The sequence below is a fragment of the Pteropus medius genome, unplaced genomic scaffold (assembly GCF_902729225.1).
Source record: "Pteropus medius unplaced genomic scaffold, Ma_sr-lr_union100, whole genome shotgun sequence".
Lineage (NCBI taxonomy): Eukaryota > Metazoa > Chordata > Mammalia > Chiroptera > Pteropodidae > Pteropus > Pteropus medius.
Window position 1 is genome coordinate 306360 of NW_024350919.1, and position 19766 is coordinate 326125.

The following is a 19766-nucleotide window of genomic DNA, read 5'->3' on the forward strand; positions in this document are numbered from 1 at the left end:
CGTCGGCTCGTGTCCCGGCCCCACCTGTGTACACATGCGTGTGGGCCGTGCAGATGGAGAGTTAGGTAGAGAAACAGAGGGCTTGACTCTTACTGGTGACAGCGGCCCGTGCGGTGTCAGATCTGCGAGCCCCCGAGACACCGTCCCGCCCGAGGCCCTGGAGGAATCGGGGGGTTCGTGACACCAGACGGGAGAAGATGGACGGTGGCAGACACTGGACTCGACTCTGCACTGCTGTTCGGGTCCCCGTAGAGAAGCGCAGGTGCTCACCGCAGGGGGGAAGCGTTATGTCGGTGGCTGTCAACACGGCTGGTTTATGATCCTTTGGTTTTATTCTATGCATTTTAAAACAGCATTCTGAGAATAAACAGGCTTCGCCAGAGGGCCAGGGGGCCAGAGGGACCGTGGCACATAGAAAGGTCAAGAAGGCCTGGCGTGGCCCCCGTGGACAGTGACTGGTGGGCAGCGACGGGCCCAGGACAGTAGCCCAGGGCCGCACCTGCGAGCAGCCGCTGTGTCCCCTCTCCCCATCCCTGCAGACGCCAGAGGAAGGAAGCCAGTCTGAGTGGGCCTGGCCGGCCTCTGGCCTGGCTGCCCTGGCACCGTCCCCAGGCCCCTGGTGCCTCCGCCCGAGGCCGAGCTGACTAGCTATTCTGGGAGTTGGTGAAGCGAGAGCCTTATAAGGCTCTGTCCAGCATGGTGCCTGCTGAACCCCAGCCCCACCCTGAGGGCCGCAGAGGCCCTAGCGCCCTCAGCCCACCTCACCCTGGGGTCTAAGTTCCCTCCTGTCTCCCAGGATTCTCTGCCGAGATTTAAATGCAGTGACTTCTCGGCCTGGAGGGACTCGGGGAGAAGTGGGGAGCGAAGCTCGGGGCTGGCGTGGCTTGGCCCTCCCTGTCCTTATGTGGTGAAGCTCCTGGTCCTGGCTGAGTCACCAGTGCTGGGGGGCTGGCCGTGGGAGCCGGTGATTCCGCTTATTTTTAGAGGATTTTACCGGAACACCTGGGTTGGGCCCAAATAATACAAGCATTATTTGGCATTAAAAAAAATAACTCATGGCAAGTCGCCCAGCGGAGGAGACAATCGGTGAGCCCAAGGCACTTCCTGAGCCCAACGGGCCTGTGCTTCCTCCTCGCCCAGCCGCCCGAGGACGGGGGGGGCCCAGCCCCGTGCAGACGTGTCCCCAGGAGGACACACACCTGCACTGAGCCATGTCTGTTCTTCTCACGAGGAGCCAGGAGGACGAGCAGACGCTGGACGTGAAACCGGGAGCGGACCGCGCCATCTTCCGGAGGGTTTGCGGCTGGAGCCCTAGTGCCTGGCACCCTAGGGCGTTCCCACAGCGCTGGGTGGGGGGAACAAAGGAGCGCGTGAGCAGCTGCCTTCACAGCCCCACACGAGGCCACGCCCGCTGCCCACGCACGTGTCGTACCACCCCCCGGGGCCTCCTACATGTTCACGAGGACCGAAGGAGGTGGGCCTTGCCAGGATGTCCCCGGGACAGTTGGTGACAAGGAACGGTCGGTCCCCACCACTGCCACGGTGAAATGCACGCGCCCCCGGCTCCAGGCTAAGCCCTCTGGGTCGCACCTCCCAGACCCCCTCGGCGAACAGTGGTACATGCCAGGAACTCATCAGAAGCGCAGCCTCGGGCCCAGGCTCTGCCCGTGAGGGTTGGCTGGGCAGCTGCCGCCACAAGCCGGCCAGGGACCCTTTGCTGCCCGCTCAGTCCCCTCTGCTAAAGTCCCCTCCAGTCAGCACCTCGAACATGTCCAGTGCTGGCTCCGCCGGAAGCAGTGACTCGGGGAGCACTGGGGAACACCTGGAATGTGCGCCGTGCTCCCTGGGGTGCCCCTCCTGCAGCTGACCCACCCCCGAGTACCCCTCAGCCAGCGCCTTCTCCGCAGCCTCTGCCGGCTCCCTTCTGTCCAGCTGTCACCCCCTCGGTGACCCCTCGGTCCCTGCGGACTCCGAGCTCCGTCTCTGGTTTCCTACAGCATGTTACCTCTGACACGCGACATGCGTCACCTCTTCATGAGGTGTCACCATCTCTGGTTCCCCGGAGAACACACGCCGGGGTGGCTGGGCATCTGTGTCCGCTTCGCTCCGATGTGTCTCCAGGGCCTGGCACGCAGAGGGCCCCACGAACCCTCGTGGGACGAGCGAAGGCCACCACGACGCGGCAAAGGTCGAACCGGGAGCCAGTGCCTCCAGGTGACGGCAAACACCTCTGCACGCCTGACACCGAGGATGACAGGCGGGGCCTGGGGCTCTGTCCCCGCTCCCCCCTCTTCTGTCCTGAGTCACCCTCCCCTTTCACAATCCAAACGGCAGGAAAGCTTCCCGCTCCAGCTGAGTGTGTCCTTGTGAGGCCTGTCCCCATGTCACAGCCCCAAAAGCTGATGGAGGCAAGGGGACTCTGCTGTCCTAGGCCTTCACGCTGTCAAAGTCCCCTCAGCTTTGTAAATAATGTTCCAAGGTCACGGCCTTTGAGATGCCCTTCGGGCCGCCGTGGGAGCTGTTTCTACAAGGCCAGCACACTGGCCGCCAGCCAGAGGCTCCAGGTGGAGCGTCCCTGTCCACGGTCCAGGCACGCAGTAGATGCGCAGCCAGGACATGAGCGATGCTCACAGCCATGGTGAGGGGCGTCCCTGGCATGCGGCCACTTCTCTCTGGGGTGACCACTGAGGGAACAGACAGGGCAAGCAGTCCCTGAGCATCTGAGACGGGACCCCACTCAGGGAGGTCTTGAGCTACTGGCCTGGTGCACCCCCAAGCCACCAGAGGGTGCCCCAGAGGTCCGCGGGGGCCAGGCCAGGGTCCTCGGGAGCAAGGCTGTCGCCTCTGTTTGCACTGCAGGTGGCCTGGGGTCACGGGCATTCGCAGGCCTTCGCACCTGCTCCTGGCCGGGACGATCCGCCATCTTCCCGCCTGTGTGCCCGGCAGCCTTGGGGGCCTGCACCGCCCGCGGGAAACCAGCCCCTCCTGCCCCAGCCTGCTCTTTCCCCTCCAAGCCACTGAGCTTGGACCTAGTGCCGGCCCCACTCGGGGCCCAGGGACAGGGAACAGGGAGCCTGCACTGGGGGGCCTGGAACAGAGGGAAGCTAATGGGGGGGGTGGGCAAGGCGAGGGGACCAGGGCACCGTCCGTGCAGGGGCTCCCGACACTGTGACATGGGCAGACACTGGTGGATGAGCGGGAAGCACCGTGGACCCTAGGTCACGGCTGCGCTGGACCCAGGAGGCGCCCCCGATGGCATGGGGCAAGAAGCTCAGGGTCCTGGTGTGGGCGCTGTGCTCAGAGGAGGTGACAGCCCCCAACGCGATCCTGACACCTGCTCCACGCAGGGCCATTCCCATCCCGGGGGGCCACCTGACAGCGGGATGGAACGTGAACACCCCCCGCGGGGCCCCAGTGCCTGGTGGGCAGCCCAAGCTCAGCCCAGCACTCAGAGACCAAGCCCCTGGGATCTGTGTACCCCAGCAGGGTCCCACTCAGGGCCAGTGCTCCCCCGAACGCGCCCCAAGGATGCCTGGGACCCGGATCCGGGATTGTGAGACAGCTCCCACCCAGGTTGGGATGGGACATGGCAGGTGCACATGGATGCCAGGCCGGTCCCCCGGGGGGCCAGGGACGGGAGGCAGGGGCCCTCAGTGAGCCCGGCAGGGACCCGTGCCCCCAGCCCTGGGAGAGGGGTCTTGCTGGGTCTCAGTAGCACCACACTGGTCCCCAAAATAAAGAGCAAGAAGCTGGAACTTCAGCAGACCCCCCCTTCCCCGCCACGGGGTATCAGATGCCCTCAGGTCGGCCTTCTGCTGCATGGGACCAAGGGCTCCAGACACGCTGCCCTGGGGATGAGGAATCCTCCCCCGAGGCACAATGTTTAGCCGGTTCTGTGGTTTTCACACCTGGGAGGAACAAGGAAAATCCCCCAGGTGTTTTCATTCTCCTGAGAAGGAAGGCTCCCCGCCACAGGTATGTCTGGCCTCCTGTGGGATTCGCCAGGAATGCTCCTGGGACAGAGGAGGGGAGGCGGTCAGAGGCCCGCCTTCTCCCCGGAGGCACTGGAGAGCAAGGGCGGGCGTGAGGGCTGACATCACCACCTGGGGGCAAGGACACCCAGCCCGTCAGGGAGACAGGGGGCCAGCCCCCCTCACAGGCACACGGCCTCCCACCAACCACCAGCCCCAACCTGCCAGCCTCACGGGTGAGTCACCTGGAAGGAACCCCGCAGCCCCAGTTAACCCCGGGGTGATGCAGCCAGGGACAACCCATCTCAGCCTCCGAGAGCTCTGAGCCAGCAGCACCCAGCTCGGTGGCTGCAAAGACAGGAGAGGTGACTGCAGGCCATTCCCGTCAATTTCATTAGCGAATTTACCTTTAAACTTCACCTCGAACATTCATGGTATGGACTGAAAGTCTGTGTCCTCCAAAATTCTTAGGTCGGAATCACCCCCAAGGCGGTGTGAGGAGGCAGGGCCCTTGGGAGGTCACTCCAGAATGGGGCACATGCTTGAATCAGGGACCCCAGCGAGCCCCCTGCCCCTCCCCGACGAGGGGACAGTGCGAGAGGGCCCCCACGGACGAGCTGGTCTCAGGCCGTCCAGCCTCCGGAGCTGCGAGCAATAGATTTCGTTCGTAAGCTCCAGAGCAGCCGGAACGAAGATGATTCAGGTGGAACAGTTTTATAGGTCTTTATAATGTAACATCATCTGTGGTCCTATAAATTCCTATTTATAGCCTAAAAGAAAGAGAGCAGTTATGTATGTCACAAGTCACTCCCAAACATTTAATTCGTAACATCGGATAACAGAATGACCAAAGAATTTCTAAAATCCTGTCTTTCTATACCATGTATTTCAAAAAGCTGAAATGAAAGACTCCAAATATGACATCTAACTTGATTAATATTACTATCAGGAAAAACATATTGGGTGTAGGAAAGAAGGGGACTGTGGTTTGGTTCCCTCCAATCTTTTCGGAGTTAGTAGACTTTATTTCTCAGGTTTACAGCAAAGCTGAAAGCATCGTGCTCCGTGCCCCCACGCTGGGCTTCCGCTCTCGCTCTGGGTAACATGCCGCGTCTGTGCGCTAAATCGTTACCATTGAGACACATTGTGGATGCATTAATGATACACAGTGATACATCATTGATACACATTGATACTATTGATAAAATCCATGGTTTGCGTTAGGGTTCGCTCTTTGTGTGGAATGTTCTATGGGTTTCGACAAATGTGCAATGACATGCGTCCACTAGTTTGGCTCCTTCTTACTAGGTTAAAAATAAATGGGGCCTTCTAGAGATTTAAATGTGGTGGTAATAACGTCTGTTATGCTCTTTCTTCTGAAAACATTGGCCTTGGAAGGAGACGTTTTATCAGCGAGCCACTGTTCCGCGTTTCGGGCACCCGTCCAGGACTGTCTTGTCTTATCTACTTCGTGGCGTGCGGCCAGCATGCAATCGAGTAGCTCAGGAGCTGGGTTTTTTTTTTTTCCTTTTGAGCTTAAGCTTATACTCAAAACGGCATCTCGGATTCAAAATAGAGTTTAGCTTCATGAGAATAACGTTCCTTTTCTGGTTGGAATTCATTTGGAAACTGATAGAACCTACAGCCTCTTCCTTCGTGAACACCCAGCCCCCCATTCACCATTGATTTGCTCATTTATTCGTGCTTTTCTGCTACGGGCCCATCGATCTTTCAAACAGAGATTCCAACGACATTTCTTCCTCTTAGAAAGTGCCAGCTTTGTCGAAACAAAGCAAAGCCGAGGTGAGCTCCCACACACAGAGTCAGCGCTTCCCAGGCCTGGTCACCTCCTCCCCACCCCTGTGTTTCCGGAAGTCCCAGGACAGGGAGGGGAAGGGAGAAACCAGCCAGCAACCAGCGTTTGCTCTCTCGTCCCTGGAAATTTAATTTCAGCTCTTAAAACTTGACATGTAATACTGTTGTGAATATCGACATTATAGCATGTGCAAACTTGTCTAAGAGGAAATTTCCACATCATTATTGACAACATTTCTGCTGAAAGTCACAGCGCCTGTGACATGCTCGTGCACCTTACTTACGCAGAAATTCTCTTAGAGTCTTTTGCTCCCAGTGAACCCAACGATGGCGCAAAAAAAATAGTTCGGCACAGAAAGAATTTTTTCTTTTAACCGTTTGAGGCACCTGGAGGTTGGGGGCAGCCCCGATGCTGGAGGCAGAGGCTTTCTCTCTCCAGGGACCATTGGGAATGGCCCGGCCAGTCCCGCCCCGCCCCTCCTGCAGGAGTTATGCCCTGAGGCAGCTCCCCACAGCACAGCCGCCCGCTGCTAAGGTTCGCCCTGGGGGACAGTCTTGGTCACACTGGTCTCACCTCTCCATCTGCTCCTAGGGACCTAGCACATTTAATCTTTGGGGAGGGAAGGAGATCCATGTGGAGAGGCCTGTGCATGCGAGGCCCTCGGGAGCCTACACTGGGTTCACCCAGACCTCCCGACACTTGACCTCTGGCAGATTCTCAACCCACACCTACGACCAGAATGCAGGGCCATCAGTGGGCCGTCCTGGAGCGCACACGCGCACACACGCACGTGCACACGCGCACACACGCACACGCGCACGCAGGCTGTGCCGTGTTCACATCGGCGTGCAAACTCAGCCTCCCTCTTCTGAAGCCTTGTTTGTTTTCCGTCACCAGCAGATGAATGTTTTATTAAACTTTTCCTTTTATGGGTTCGCGTAGGTTTCACAATAGCGGTCACAGCAGGAATTTGGATGTGCGTAGAAAATCCCAAAGAATCTGAAGATAAATGCTTAAAAGCAAAGTTAGCAGAGTTACGGGGCGGGGGAGGATGAGAAACATGCTCTAGAGTTTGCCGTAATGTTCGTCGCATAGCTCTATGAACGTGGTACAAACACTGAGTTTCACATTTCAAATAGGCGAATTATGTAGCTTGTAAATGATATCTCAATAAAGCCATTACTTTTAAAAGTGAATTTAGCAAGGACACTGGATGCACAATAATATACAAAGGTCAGTTGTATTTATATAGACCTGCAACAAATAATTGGAAAATGAGAATTTAAAAATGATAGAATTTCAATAGCATCAAAAATATTAACTGCCCATAATAAATCTAACAGAAGATTCTGATCACTGTAAAACATTTATTACGTTAGATTAAGGAAGACCCAAATAAACGGAGGGCGGTGACATAGTTACAGATTAAAAGACAAATGTTATAGAGACATACGAATTGCTCTGTAAACTCAGGGCGACCAGACGTGTGCGTGCGCGTGCGTGTACATGGGAAAACTGCCCGGCCGAATCTCGAGTTTGTGAAGACTTGCAAAGGGACAGGAACAGCTGTGACGATCTTGCCGCCGGGGCTGCCAGGGCAGGGTGGCGGCAGGTAGGGCCAGAGAAGGCAGGTCCGGGACAAACTTGCAGGCGGATGCGGCCCAGGCAGGCCCCTCACCTGCCCTGTCAAACTTTGAGGAAGGTTTTACTGCTAAACCGTAAGGGAACGCGGCAAGCTCCTCTGAGTGGTGGTCAGAGGCCTTCAGCCTGGGAGGGCGGGCGTTGGGAGCCTCGGGCCAGGTGCGCGTTAGGCTCCCATTGGGGCCAACTGCCATCTCATCTCGGGTCTGAGGCCAGCAGAGGCCCGGCCTCCCACGGCCCCACCTCCCGCCTGCGGCATGGTCAGACAGCCCTGGGCTCACTGGAGGGGGACTCATTCTCTTCCCCGGCTGGGGGCCCAGAGTGGGAAGCCTCTACTTTGGGGGTGTGCTTGGTCTGTGTGCAGCCTTGATGGGCCAGCTCCCCCCGCCCTCCCCGCCTCACAGGTGCCTGCGGGGATGGGCGTGCAGCCCACCCTTCCCGTGGGGGCAGGAGGGCTCGCCTGCCCCTCCCAGGGATGCGTCCTTCCTCCCACACGGTGACCCCGGGCTCGGCCTGGAAAATGTGAGCAGCCCCGGCTCCGACCTCCTCTCTCCATGCATCGGCGGCTCACGCTGGCCCCCTCTCCAGCATCTGGCGCCCATTTCCTGCTGGGAGTGGGCCAGCATCTGCACCATCCCCCCCGCACCCTGGACCCGGGCCAGCTGGCAGCTCTGGGCGCCCCTCGCCGGCAGTCAGCCCCGCACCCATCGGCCCACGGAGAAACCACCCCAGAGTGGCTGCCAGCGTGCCGGCCGCCAGGACACTGGGGGCCCACAGTAAAACGGGGCTGAGTGGGGGAGACACAGGAAATGGATACGCCGGAGCCCATGCTGCACGCGGGGCCTGGGGAGGAAAGAGGTCGGACCCGGGACTGGACGGCCATCCGGACCCCTCGCCCTGGCGCCGCTGTCCGGCTCTCTGTCCCCCCAAAGCTCCTCCCGCAGCTCGGCTGCCCTGAGGCTCCTCGCCAGCCCCCCTGGCTCTCGGCTTCACAGCTCCGTCCTGCGACTGGCGGCCACCTCTGCCCGACCACATGGAGAGCGAGTTCAAGCCTCTGCATCATTGTCACAGGGGGCGTTGCCTTTGCCCAGGGCAGTCGACAAATGCCACCCCACGGGTGAGGCTCAAAGAGCAGGGACGCAGCCACCCTGAGGTTGGCGCCTTCGAGCCCAGCCCCGTGGGCTCCGGCACATCCCTCCTGCCAGGAGATCTGACTGTGGTGACAGTAACTGCCCGGCTCTCAGCGGCCAGGGCCGCTTCCATACCCCTTCCAGTAAGGCAGGGACCCTCATCACAGCCAGGTCCAAGGCTGAGCCGGAGCCCAGGTCACCCGTCCTTCCATGCCCCTGAGGGTGCAGGGCTGGGCTGGCGCTTCGCAGGGGTGGGGGGGGTCCCTCAGTCCCAGCGTGAGAATGTGGGCGGGGCCTTGGCGAGCACTAAGCGCTACCTCACCCATCCTGGCTGTGCCATCTGCGGGGCAGGAGGGTGGGGCGAAGGGAGCCCCCTACCGGGCAGCACGGAACCTAGAAGGGGGAACCCAGTCCACCTGGCATCCAGCTGCCCACGAGGGCCCCAAACAAGGGCCGCCTGGGAGAGCACGTCCTGGGGTCCTGGCTGCTGGGGGTCTGGGGGGCAGGGGCACAGGGAGGAGGGGGTGTGTGTCCTGGGGGCCGAGTCCAGAGGCAGCCCACAGGCGGGGCCAGACCCCCAGGGACCGTCTGCAGAGCCCGCCCAGTGAGTGACACGCCGGCTGCAGCCGTGTGACTCTGACGGGCACTTCTGGCCTGGGGAACAGTGACTGTGTGTAGTTTCGAGCCACTGTGTGGTCATCTGTCACGCCAGCCGCAGGAAACCAACACGAGCGTTAAAGTGAACCGCCTGGGAGGGGCACAAACTGGTTACGAAGGCGGAAATGTCGGGAGCAAGCGTTCTCGCCCTCGAATGTGGCCAGACGCAGACGACGCTGCCATCTGTGGAGCCGGCCCGCGGGGCGGCCAGGGCCTTGGGGGGCTGATCCCCATACAGGGCTGGGGGCTGGGTCAGCCGGCACTGGGGCCTTCCCAGCGGGTGCCAGGACTGAGGTTTCGCTGTGCCCTGGCGTGGGGGGGCCTGGAGCGGCCTCCGGGGGTCCATGGCCAAGATCGGTCTCACTCCCACGGAGGCCAGGGGTCCTCGGCTGTGGGCGGTCATACCTCCTTTCTGCAAGGCCAGGTGGCCGCTGAGGAGCCTGAGGTCACCGGCAGTTCCCAGGGCCCCATGGTGGGCATCAGGGCCCAGCTGCCCAGGCTGAACGACGGGAGGGACCCGTAGCCAGAGGTGAGCTGGACAGGAGAATGGGCCGGGGATGCCACGGGCCCCTTCTGCAGTGGGGTGGGACTGGGCCATGGCGTGGGGGCGGAGAGGCCGAGGCCCTGACCCCATACCGGAGTCTGACTGGGAACTGGGCAGGAAGAAAGCAGAGCTTTGATGCTGGCCAGTGACTCGGTGACATTGTCTGCCAGAGCTGGGACTTGGCCTCCAGGGAACAGAGGGCCCCTCACAGAGAGAGGGTGATGCTCGCCGTGTGAGGGGGTGACGGGCCAGCGGAGGAGGACGATGAGAATGGTCACGGGACCTGGCAGAGGCCGAGGGGGCGGGGAGAGGCCCAGGGAGCCCAGGCGAGGGCATCCCAGGGACACTGCATGCAGCTAGATGCCCCGGCCCCCATCTCTGAGAAGCCAGGTGCCCCCCAGCACCCCAACACCCCAGCCGTGACGTGAGTGAGCTGGGCTGCGGCCCATGTCAGAGGCCCGGGGCGGCCTGGACGTGCCGAGAGCGGCCTCCCAGCCTTTGAAACTCACGCCCCAAGGCCTTTTGCAGGACGGGAGCCCGCCCCAGCACACAGGAGGGCCGGTCCCCGCTCGGCCAGGCCAGCGCCTGACCGGCCAGCCACACTGGAAGGGCGCCTGGCACTGACACACAGCAGGGGACACTCAGGGAGACATGGGGTCTTGGCGGGAGGCGACGTGTCCGAGCTGCACACAGGCACCTGTCCCCCTGTCCCCCAGCCCTGAGACCTCTGCCCTATGGGTCACAGGTCCCCGCCACCTCTCCCCTGGGGCCGTCCTGCCTGCCTGTCCCTCGAGTGTGAGTCCCAGCAGGTCTCCTTGGGTTTAACGGACAGCTCGTCAAGCTGGCATGTGACCCAGCATCACCTCTGGGCTGTGACTTTGTCATCTGCTGTGTCCCCCCTCAGCCTGTGGGGACTCAGATCAGGACGGGGTCTCCCTCCCTTCAGGAGCAGGCTGAGGGGCTGGGTGGCCTCAGACTACACCCCCCCTGGGAAACGCCCTGCCCCCCACTCCCAGAGTAGGCGCCCCTCGTCCCTGTGGACGGGCAGACCCCAGCGTGTGGCTCCCCCCCACCGCACGCGTGTCTCCTCAGCCACTCGTTAGCAGAGAGCAGGGTGGGGCCGCGTCAGGGGAGACCACGTCTTGGGCCTTACGGTCAGTCAGAGAGGTAGCTGGGGCGACAGGCCTGCCTGCTGCCTGGTACTGGCCCTGGTCAGCCCTGCCCCAGAGACACTGTCCCTTCTGTCTTCCCCACAGGGTTCCCAGCCCCTGGCCCTGCGGGGCGTCAGGCACAAACAAAACACAGTGGGGACCCCTAGGCCGGTCTCTCCCTCCCACGGGGCTGAGGGCAGAGTAAGTCCCTCAGAGCCACAGGCATCAGGCGGGGACAGCCCTGCGGGCAGGAGGCAAAGTGCAGTGCAAGGTGAGGGCGGGTCTGGGCCCCGGGCTGCTTGGGGGGTGCGTGGGGCTGTGCCGTGGGAGCCCAGGCCTCCCCCCGAGCCTGGGGAGGGGCGGGCCGTACCCGGCTGGGGCCAGGCCGTCACCTGTCACCACCGGTGCCTCCGCGGTGGGGTTAGGCTTTGGGCCAGACGGGGACAGACGAGGATGGGGGGCTCTCGTGAGGAGGAGGGGACCCTCGGCGGCCGCGCTCTGGGACCAGAGGGCATCGGGAACGGCCGCCAGCTGGGCCCGTCCGCGGGTGGGGGCCACAGGGCCACAGCGCACAGCCCGGGACAGCGAAGGGGCGGCCCGGAGGCCCTGGGCGCTGCCGGCCAGGGAGGCGGCAGATTTGTTCATCAGCGTTTCTTTATACTTACTTTTCCTTAAAATCCCTAATCTGACTTTGGATTAAAGGAGGTCAGAACATGTCACCCCAAACATGTCACTTTGGCACAAGGATTATTTTGAGTGGAAGGCAATTAAGAAACAGTGGACGCCGGGGGGGGGGGGCTCCCTGCCCCCCCGCGGCCTAGAAGTGGGGGTCATGGCTCCTGGCCCACGCACCAGCCCCTCACCCCGCGGTGGTGGTATTGGTCCTGGGTCGAACTGCGACCACCCCCTCCGGGCCACACAATTTCTCCCCTGGTGGCAGGCACCACTCTGCAGGCTTCAGTCACGACAGGGTGACGCTCCCTCCCCTGGGCGCTCACGAGAGCCTCTCCAGCTCCTCCCCACCCGCCGAGCGCAGCTGCTCTAAACCTTCGGACGCCTCGACGCCATTGTCTTTCCTTTAAACGTCAGCGTCTCGCCCTCCGCTCCCCCGGGCCAGGCGGGTGGGGCGTCCCGCAAGCCAGTGTGGTTGGTAACAAGGAGCCGGGGTCGGGGGCCGGCCACGGTTCCCGGGGATGCGTGGAGCTTGTCCTGACACAGAACCCTCTGCACAGGTAGTAGAGGCCACTGCGTTGCCCCCGAGCACGTCACGTCACACGTCTGGAAGTTCAGTGGGAACTTTCACGGGAAAAGATGCAGTCAAACTGGGGGTGCTTTGCCCACATCTGCAGCCCACCTGCAACCCCCATCCCCCCGTCCAAACACCGCCCCTGCCACCTGGGTCACCGCTGCTAAGTGCCCTCGGTCCTGCGGCTTGCTGAGCACTCTCCACAGCCTGGGCTGTGATTCGGGGACCCTGGTCCATTACAAGGAGCCCTCGTTAGTCTCCGTTCCTGTGAGAGGACACGGCCAGGCACAGCAGTCGCACAGCAGCCCTAACCACCGTCCTGGCAGAGCTGGGCGGGGGCGGCCTTGGGGCTCTGTCTTCTTGGGGCTGGGCCCCCCAGCCGCCAGCTGTGCCCACCTCCCTGCTGGTTCCAGACCCAGCTGCTGACCCTACAACCTTCCCCACTGGCTCCCGCACCCCCACTGCCCAGGCTCCACCCCAGAGTCAACAGCGGGAAATACGAATTTCCTCCCTGCAGGAAATAAAGGAGGACCCCCACCCCCCAACCTCTTCCTCGTTCTGTGTGACAAAGCTTCTTAAGGGCTCCTAAGCCTGGGGCTCAGGAATGTTCCCTGAGGCCGAGCCAGCTCTTTGATCTGCAGTCTTCAGGGAAGAGGGGCTGCTGGCCTCCTGGGAGGGCCAGACTAACTACCCGTCACCTGACTGCAGCCTGCAGCCCTGCTGATCCGGCGGGAGGCCCGTCTCTGCGGCGGCTTTAGCAGGTCGCCTGGGATGTGCAGCGGTTCTGGTATAATGCGTATCCGCTAACAGAATTGTGTTCTTTCTCGTCCGCCTTCACAGAGAGGCGTTCTGGGTTCAAACAGATGTGTCTTTAGCTCTCTCTCCCCCAGAGCCCCGGCGAGAGGCGGCAGTGCAGGCAAGAGACCGGTCCAGGCGTTCCCTCCCTGGGTCCGGGCAGCTGCCCACTGCCTCGCCCTGCGGTCTGCTGTTGCTGACCCTGGCTACCCTGGCTACTGCAACGGTCCTTGTAAATAGCCCTCTGCCAAACCTTCCTCCCCTCCTGGGTGTGTCTCCCTCGACCAGCCCCCTCCCCCAGACCTTTCAGAGCTGGTCACTGTGTCGGCTGCATTCGGTTCTGGTGGTCAGGAACGTCCCAGCATTTGCACAGGTATGCTCACACGCACATGCACGAGGCACACTCACGCATGCATATGCCCACCCCATGCCCACACTCATGCATACACACATGCATACACCCACAATGCTCACTCACATGCACAAGCTCATGCATGCACACACACGCAGGCATGCACACATCCACGCATGCTCACTCACACACGTTCATGCATGCATACGCCCACGATGCTGACTCACATGTGCAAGCTCATGCATGCACACACCCCTGCATGCACACACCCACACACGCTCGTCCACACTCACAATTCATGCACACACCTACACATGCTCACACACATGCATGCAATTCACGCACACACCTACACATGCTCACACACATGCATGCATGCACACATGCTGATGCATGCGCACATATGTGCTTGCTCGCATGCACGCTCATGCGTGTGTGTGCCCATGCATGTGGGTCTGGAATGGGCGGCTGGGGCGGGATGCCCCCAGGCCAGGTGTCTCGGGCAGCTGGTGCAGAGGTCCGGGAGGGCCCAGCGTGGGAGGAGGGCTCCACTGCCCTTGGCAGGAAGTGCCAGTGAGAACAGAAGCCCAGAGATTTAGCAGCTGTCTCGGGTGGGCCTGGGATTCCCACGGAGCTGGGATGTGGGCGGAAGGCGGGACTGCTTCTTCACCTCCAAGGCCAGGAGGATGTGGCCATCTGGGCAGCAGCTCCCCCTCTCCGGTGCAGAAAGGGCCTGAGCTGCGCTCTCCCCCACCAGGCCAGCCCAGCACCTCTCCCCGATCCTGTTCCCAGGCCCCCTGACCCGCCCGCCTCAGCTGCTCTGAGCTGGGAGGGCTGCCAAGTGCACGGCCTCCTCCCTGACCTCGGCCTCCACTGCAGCGCCTTCCGCTCTCCACCACCCCACGGGGTCGGAGGCGCCCGGTACCCCGAGGACAGGGCGGGGCGGGGTAGGGATCTGAATTTTGACTCCTCTCTTGCATCTGGTGAGCTCTCTCAGCTGCTAACGCCGGGGCCCCTGTCGCTGTCTAAGCAGCCCTGGGCCTGCTGGAGGTGCCTGCACCCCGCTCCCCACGTGACCAAGCCTCTCCCACTCCCCAGTCCCAGTGGGCACAAATGCCCCCAAAGCCACCGGCCAGCTGTCCGCTCTCGTGTGCCTGCGTCCGCGGGGCCTGGCCGGGAGGCCACCCTGTGAGTCCTCGTCGAGCCTGCGGGCACCAGCAGTGACCCAGACACAGGCCCCCGCCGGACGGCGCGCCCCCGCCCCCCCCCCGCGTCCGCGATCACCCACTTCTCGAGGTTTCCTTATCAATCAAATCGCAATGGGAAGGAAGCTGCGAGGAGGCAGACCAGTGTGCACAGAACCGTGATCCTTTCGTGGAGGGTAAACCCCGATTGTCACAAAGAGGCACAAGTGAGCAGAATGCAGAGACATCCGGTGGCCGGAGGGAGGCGATGCTTCTGGACCTCTAGGACTCTGCCCTGATTGTCCGTGAAAACTCCCCGGATCACTCAGGGAGGGACGGCCCCCGCCTGTCACAGTCGGACCTCGGCAAAGCGACCATGGTGGTGGAAATAGTCTGGCTTTTTCCGTGGTCGCCCCTGCTGGCGAGCTCACGCTTTGAGTCACTTCCTGGGACCTGGGGCAATGGGCCGGGTCCACTGAGGTGGCTGTGATGGCCTCATGCTGGGTCAGGTGTGCAGGAGAGTTTCTGCCGCGGGTTCCTGCGTGGCCCACGCAGGGTCACTGCGTCTTCCCCACTAACACCGGGGTCTCTAGGGCGAACACACTCTCTCGGGGTCCTGGGTGAGGGGTGAGGGGCGCCCAGAGTGCCCCGCCCCGTCACAGCTCACACTCAGCCCCCTCACCACACCCCTGTCCCTCCAGCCTCTGCCAGACAGGGAACGTCTCCTGGGCGGGGGCAGGGAGGCCCGTGTCCCCGGCCCTGACACCGTGCCCTCGGGAGGTCTGGTGCCACGCCCTGTGTGCTCCTCCAGGACTCAGAGCCTAGAGCCCCACATCTCTCCCACAGAGGCCGGCTCAGGCCTCCAGCCCTGGCAGGGGCATCACGCGCAGTGGACGCTGGACGGTCAGTCAGGACCCGGCCCAACTCTGGAGACCTGGGCCCCCGCTCACAGGGCGGGCCGATTGACAGCGGTGTCGTGTGGGAGAGGGCCTCCCGGGACGTCCCGTGGGCATGCGGCGACAGAGTGGCCGACGGTGGCCGGGCCTCGAGGCTGTGGGGACCTGTGGGAGCTGACCGTCCTGTGCCGTCTGTGGGAACCGTGTCCTGCATGGGGCACTGCACGCCTCGACAGCAGCTGCAGCCCTGTTGCCTCCTGGCCCTGGCCGGGGCAGTGGTCATCACGTCCACGTGGCCGGAGCCCGCGAGGACTGCCCTCGAGGACACACTTCTCTGCTAAAGCCAGGCCCCACCCCTGAGCCCCCGAGGGAGGTGGCTGGGGTCCCAACGCTTCACTGGCTTCTCAGACTCCATCTCTCTCTGAGGTGGCTCCAGGCCAAACCCCCGACGACTCCGGCCACGCCTTCTGCGTCCCCATCCCGGCCCCTCCGCCCGTCACCACCTCCTCCCCGCCGTCCTCGCTCCCTGTGCTTTCTCTACCGAAGAAGATCGGGGCCTGGCCGTCCTCCCCGGCAGCGGACGCCCAGGACCTTCTAATTGATCGTTAACGGAAATGCTGACGGGGTGACCGTGCGGGCCCATCTGCCCGGGGCGCTCCAGCGACGCTGCCCGCGTCACGGGTTTCTGCGTAATGGGAAAGGAGCCGGGATCCGGCCGTTGGGACTTTGGCCGGCCTCACTCCCCGTTCACGCTCCAGATCCCAGCTTCCTTCGGTCCTGAATGAGCAGAAGCTGTGGCGGGCTGTTTACCCCATCAGCGTTCACACGGCCCGGGTGACTCACGGTCCGGCCACTTCCTTCTGGTCGCGTCTGCCAAATGCCCACGGCTTCAGTGCCGGCGGCCTAGACGTTTCGTTTCCATCCGCTCCGGACACGTGATGGAGAACACATCTGGGCCCAGAGCACTCGTGAGTCAGCAGGTTCCCCACGGCTGAGTCACCGGCGTCGAGGGAGCCGGGATGCGACTCCCAGCGTGCCTCCCTCCCGTCACCTCACCCGCCGGGCCCCCCTCTGCGCCGGGCACCATGCAGGCCGCTCGGCCCCGCGGGGGACGGGCAGGGCGGCGAGGTGTCGGGGTGCCCTGCCCGGTCCCAGCTGCCCCTGCACCCCTGCGGGGCGCCCCTCGCTATGGTGCTCGCGTCTGGCTGGCCGTCCTGAGACACGCCCCCACGGCTGCGTGCACAGCACCGGGCTCCTGGCCGCCGTGTCCCCTCGGGCGCTCTACTACGGCCACTGCCCACGTCTGGGCGCCGCATACGCACGCGGATGGGCCCCGGGAAGGGAGCAGGCGCCTCCCCGGGCACATCCAGGCGCCGCCGCCTACATGGACGTGGCCAGCGCTTCCCAGAGCCATGTGACAACCGGCCCGGCCGCCGGCGCCGTGTGCGGCCCCCGCAGCTCGTGTCCTGGCTGGCCAGCGTTCACCGTTGCGGTGGCACGGCCCGTCTCCCGGGATTAATGAGGCTGGCTCTGTCCCCGTGACTCCTGGGAGTCTGCACTGTGCGGTGACAGTGACGGCGACGGTGTGCGTCCATGCCCGTCCCTGGGCCGTGTGCTCCCTTCGTCCCCATGCGTGAGTGTTTTGTAATTCTCCAGAGGAAGCCCACGACGTGACACCAGCGGTAGCACCTTCGCTCACGCAGCGGCCCACACTCGGTCTGTCCAGGGGACCACGCTTGAGTGTCCCTTACGTCATGCTCCAAACCTTCACTGTTACCAGTCACCTTGAGAGCAGCAAGCCACGTGGCGCTGACGTTTGGCTGCGTTGCGAGGTGGGGTCCAGATTCCCTTTCTTCTGGATAGAAACGCAGTCACTCAGCAGCAGAGAAGACCCCGCCCCGGCACGGCCACGACCGGCTCACTGTGCGCGGGGGCAGGATATTATTAGATCTGTCTTCTTTTTCGAGCCAATCTGACGGTCTTTGAGAGTGTTTTGTTCATTTGTCATTGACATGATTTCCATTAGTGGTCGCTTCAGAAATCACAATAGGCGTCTTTGACTTCTAAGGGTCAGAACTTAGTACCTTTGTCGTCCTGGAAGAGACAGCACTGTGTGATGAGGTTCCAGAGATTACCCTGAATTATCTGGTGGCCCAGCCTGGGGCCCTTGGGGCGGAGGATTTTACTTGGCTTCCGTCGGAGAGGTTTTGAGCAGAAGGACTTGACAGGTGTGCTGGTTGGGGGGGAAAGGGACAGGGACGAGGAATGTGGCAGCCTTCAGGAGCAGAAGCCCCACCTGAGAGCCACCCAGGAGAGGGGACATCAGCCCTTCAATGGCGAGGACTGGAATTTGGCCAACAGCGGGACGCTTGGGCCTGGATGTCCCCATGTCATGCAGACAGGAGCCGCAGCCGGCCGAGGACTTAACTCTGAGCCTGTGAGACCCCAGCGGAGGGCACAGCCCAGCCCCCCAGCCCCGGGCTACAGCACTGGGAGGAAGTAAACTATGTCGTTTTAATCCGCTAAGGCTAAGGGCCGCGTGGGTGGGACGGCCTGGCCCTCAGAGCCGCGCCCTTCAGAATTCCCCCTCGGCTCCGTTTGCTGGAGACAAATCCCCTTTGCTTTTGTTTGTCTGAAATACCTTTATTTTGCCTCTACTTTAGCAGATACTTTTGCTGGATATAACGTACTCGGAGAAACAATGCAAATAACAGTATGACCGACTTAGAGCCCAAGGGATGAAATAAACACCCAGGAGCCTGTGTTGATTTCAGTGCGGGTCAGAGAGAAAGGGAGACAGCTCCTTATAGCAGCAAATTCCAGTGGACAGTTATTGAGGTATGTAGAGTGGGGAAGGTGGAAGGGAAGTCGTTGCTGTGACACCCAGGAATGATAGCCAAGCCAAGATCCACTGACAAACACTAAAATGAGTGGGCTCTGCGCAGCATGGGGGTGCGGGGAGCATGAACATTAGGGGCCAGACTTTAAAGGAAGACAGGATATTTGCACAGTTTGAAACAGTTCGTGCGGTGGCTTTCTGGGAAATTCGGCCACCCGGCCTCGGCAGGAGGTGGCCCCCACACGCCCTCTCCCCCGGAGTAAACCGAGTGACTGTCGGCAGTGTCTCGAGGAACCGCAGCCAGCACCTTACCCAGCTGACCAAGAATAACGTCACCGGCAGCACGACGATGCCTTGATGCCCCGACCCCTGATGAGATGGGGGGGCGCTTACCAAACACCCGGACCCCGTTGCGAGGACACGCCAGATGAACCCCAGCCAAGGGCCGCTCTACGAAACGCCCAGCCAGTGCTTGTCCGTCGAGGTCGGGATGACAAGGGAAGGCTGAGGCACGGTCCAGACGGGGCGGGCTGAGTGGCCTGGCGGTAAACACAGCGCGGGGTCCTGAGCAGGATGCCACCGAGCACGGCAGGGCCTACCGGGGGCTTCGCCCAGGCGCGAGCTCCGCATCGACGGTCGTTGTCAATCCTCGTGCCGTGGCTGTGTGACATGTTGGGGACGCTCAGGGAAAGGCCTCTGGGGACCCTGTAGCTCTTCTTAGGAATAAAGCCAAGTGATCGCAAATGCAAAGCTAATTAAGTCAATTAAAAGCTCATGGAACCCTCGTTGGAACTTTCTTTCTTGCGGGACTTCGAAGTGCCCGTTCCACTGTCCTCTCGTCTGTCCTTTCCCGAGGACAGTCGGCCGTGGGCCCTTCCTCCTGAGACTCCCCTGCCTCGGTGGCCGGCAGCCTGGCTCTGACGTGCGGGGCGTGCACTCACCTCTGCGGCCACCTTGCTGGTCTGGGCCAGCTGAGGTCTGCCGGCCGAGGCCTCTGCGCCCTGCCCGGTCAGAACCCCGTGTCAGCCCACGCGTTCGGCTGGGCACGTGCTCCTCAAGCCTCTGCTGACACCATGCTCGCCGACACCGCGTTGGCTAGCGAGTCACAGGGCTGGGCCAGAGCACGTGGGATCCCAAGTCACACGGCAAAGGTGGGGCCCCAGGGCAGGTGAGTGTGGGCCATCACTTCAATCTGTGCACCTGGTCAGAGCCAGGGACAGGCCTGGCCCCGCTGCCTGCCAGGCCGAGGAGTGTCACGGACCAGGAAGAACTAACGCTCCCTGGCGCCGACCCCGCCGTGCCCGTCAGGGGGGCCATCACCGCCCCATCATGCATCCGCCCACCGCATACGCTGGTTTGGACAGCCCCACTCGGCCGCCCCAGCCCTTCGGGCGCTGAGCAGAGGGGCGCCCCTGCCCCACGGCCCTCTGTGTGGGTCACATCCAGGCTGGCCCCTGAGAATGGCTGCTTCATCCAGGTCCCGGCGACACGCCCACCACCCCACTCCTGCCAGCCTTTCTCGGTCTCAGAGACCGACAGGAACG